The following is a 3237-nucleotide window of genomic DNA, read 5'->3' as shown; positions in this document are numbered from 1 at the left end:
TGGCTTTTATAGAAAATATTTTTGATGGAATGAAGTGCACTCTAGATTAATTTCAAAAGATCTGTAAGCCATGAGTGGGGAACCATGCACAGTTTTCTTAATGTAAAACTATAAAGGACAGAGGAGGGAAGCCACATACTTCACAATTATAGATTCATTTTTGGGGGGTCAAATACCCAAATCAGTCCACCTCTAACAGCAAGCTGGACTCTTTTCTCACTGTCTCAGATGACAGGAGCAAGTGATCCAACTGCAGGAACAATATTTTTTAAAGAGCTTTCCATGTACAGTGTATTCTTAGCTCAGTAAGCGCCTGATCCAAAACCTATTCAAATCAATCCAAATTGATTTCACCGGGCTTTGGACCAGACGCTATGGGCCAAATTCCCATGTCATTACACATATGGGACTTCTTGTCTGAGTAAGGCAGGCACGATTCGGGTTATGATTTTTTTATTATTTTGCATTTCTTTTTTATATAATTTGAAAAAAATGTGCCCTAGTCAGGTACAATTGTCTCCTTTATAGCTTATCAAGTAATATGGACTCACATATTCTTCTTTTTCTATGATCTTTTAAATAATATTACCTGTACCAATTATATGGATACTGTGTTGTGTTGACTGTTTGACACCTGGCATTTTCTGAAGAGATGACAGATGCAACCTGAAATCATTTCTCTTGCCATATATGCAAACTATTTCAGCTCTGACCTTTGCTCAGTCACCTTTGACTTCTTTATCAAGTGGCAAGAACTAGACATGTGTTGCCCTCATTTCTGTTCATATTCATCAGGGCTGTATTGACAAGTCAGTGCTATTGTTAAGAAGAAACTATTGCACAGCCTTGTTGCCGGAAAAGGCAGAAACCATTTCTTTGCACATCAGAGATGCTGACTTCATTATTAAGACAGTACAGGCCCTCTCTGTAAAGCTGATCTCCGGAACCAAACGTAATGTGCAGTGAAGCAGGATGATTCTCATGAAAGAGTGCTCATGGTGTTGTGTTGAGACTGTGCTAGCTTACCCTGAGATGTACCTTTCCGCAGTTATTCATTTATTTAAATGAAAAACACACCAAAACAAGCCGGTGACAAAAATATGAATTATATTCCCTAATATATATTGCTTTTGTACAAATAAAATATATTTAGTATAACTGAAGACTATTTATATTGTTTTTTAAACTGAAGATATTGTATAGCCAAAAAAAAATAATAATCCTGGCTATGTGTGGAAAGGGCTATTGGGGGTGACAGAACAATTTGCCTACAGCAAATTGAAAATGCAGCTATAACTGTATACAAATACTTTTTAAAAATAACTCCAAGAAGGAGAAGGAATATTTGCAAAGACCTTGACTAGGGAAGGAAAACAAGAACAGCTCCTCTTTAAAGTGACTGGTGCGATGACATTGGACAAATGATCATTTTTCTTCAGCATTAGGCAATTTCTGTCTTGTAACCCCTGCAATAATGCCCTGATTCTGCAAAGCATTTAAGCACGTGCTTAAAGTTAAGCACATGAGTAGTCACATTCATTTCACTGGGATTAAATGCATATTTAAATGGAAGCATGTGCTTCATTCCGTTCCTGTGGCCAAGCCCTTTAGCAGGTGCTTGGCATCTCTTTGGATTGCAACGGGATTCAAACGTGCTTAAAGTCAAGCCCCTGCTTATCTTATGTGCTTCGCCCCTCCCTCTGTAGCCCTCTCAGGGCCCCCCCCCACCTCTGTGCACCCCCCAGCCCTTAAGGGACCACCCAAGGGCTGGGGTGCAGGGAGCGTGTGGAGGTGGGGCTCCCCAAGGCCTGGGGGGTGGGGAATGCATGGAGGTGGGCCCCCGAAGGGCTGGGGTGCAGGGGATGCATGGAGGTGGGGGTCCCCCAAGGGCTGGAGTGCAGTGGGTGTGCGGAGGTTGGGGCCCCCCAAGGGCTAGGGTGCAGAGGGGTGAGCGGAGGTGGGGCCTCCCAAGGGCTGGGGTGCAGGGGGCACATGGAGGTGGGGGCCCCCACCTGTGGGGGCCCTCCACAGGACCCCAGCCCTTGGGACCCCCACCTTTGTACTCCTCTTCGTGCCCCAGGGACCCCACCACCCCTCCCTGGGGCTCCCTTCTGTTTCACCCACACACTCCCTGCCCTGCCACCCTTGGCCCCACTGACACCTGTCCCCCCATCCTTACACTTCCTCTTGCTGCCCCAACCTTCTGGTCCTCCCAAGGGCAGCCAGTGCAGGGCACTAAGGATGGGCCATAGGTCAGTGTGGGTTTGCAGGCAGAGCTCCCTGTTGTGTTGGGACCGGGGAGCAGGTGTCACCACCCCAATAATCATTGCTCCTCATGGTGTCTTGGCAAAGTGTTGAATAAGTGACAATAATTAGAGCCCTGCGCAGATTCAACATTTATATCTGCATCCGATCCACAAAAACGGTCCGCGAATATCCGCGGATTTGCCTGGCTCTAACAATAACCACTTACCGCCTCAGTCCTCCCCATTCGGACTCCAGCAAAGCCCCTCTTGACTTCATTGGCACCTCAGATTGAGTAAGGGTGGCATGTAGGCTATTTTTATATAAATACCCAAAAACCAACCAAACAGAAATTAAAAAAACTCAACTGAAACAAGACACTGCACTCGCTTCTCCCTCTAGGGAGAGGATGAGAGAACAAACAACATATATCAGATATGTAGCCATATTGCTTAGTTAGCATAGTACTGGAAGGAGCTCAGATACTAAGGTGATGAGTGGGGTATAAGAACCTATCTGGAATAGTGTAGGATCAGATCCATACAGCAGTGATGCCAAGACCTTGCATTGTCTTAACTGCTCTTACAAGTGCAATAACCAAACTAAACAACCCACCCCCATATTATTGCAGTGATGTTATTTCAAGATAATAAAATACGTAAAGAATAACTGATGGCTAAGGGGGTGAGATTGTTGGATGTAATTTGTTATACTGTTATCGTTTATTAAAATATGTGTATGTTAAACCCAATATGTAATTTTGTAAGGATATAGCAGCCGTTCAAAATGGAGTCTAAATCACCATTTTGCAAACTCCATCTTGTGACCTCCCCCCCCCTCCCCCCGTGTGCCCTGGCCTAGTTATAACTTGGTTTTTCCTGCCACTGGGCGATCTCAAGAACAATTTTACCTCAGACGGTTTCCCGCCTTTGCTGGGACTGTACCATGTTTTCCCGCCACAAATGGCATAAAAGAGCTGTGACCGCAGACACA

This window comes from Chrysemys picta, chromosome 10 (genome assembly GCF_011386835.1).
Source record: "Chrysemys picta bellii isolate R12L10 chromosome 10, ASM1138683v2, whole genome shotgun sequence".
In the NCBI taxonomy this organism is placed as follows: domain Eukaryota; kingdom Metazoa; phylum Chordata; order Testudines; family Emydidae; genus Chrysemys; species Chrysemys picta.
Note: the sequence above shows the minus strand (reverse complement) of the source record.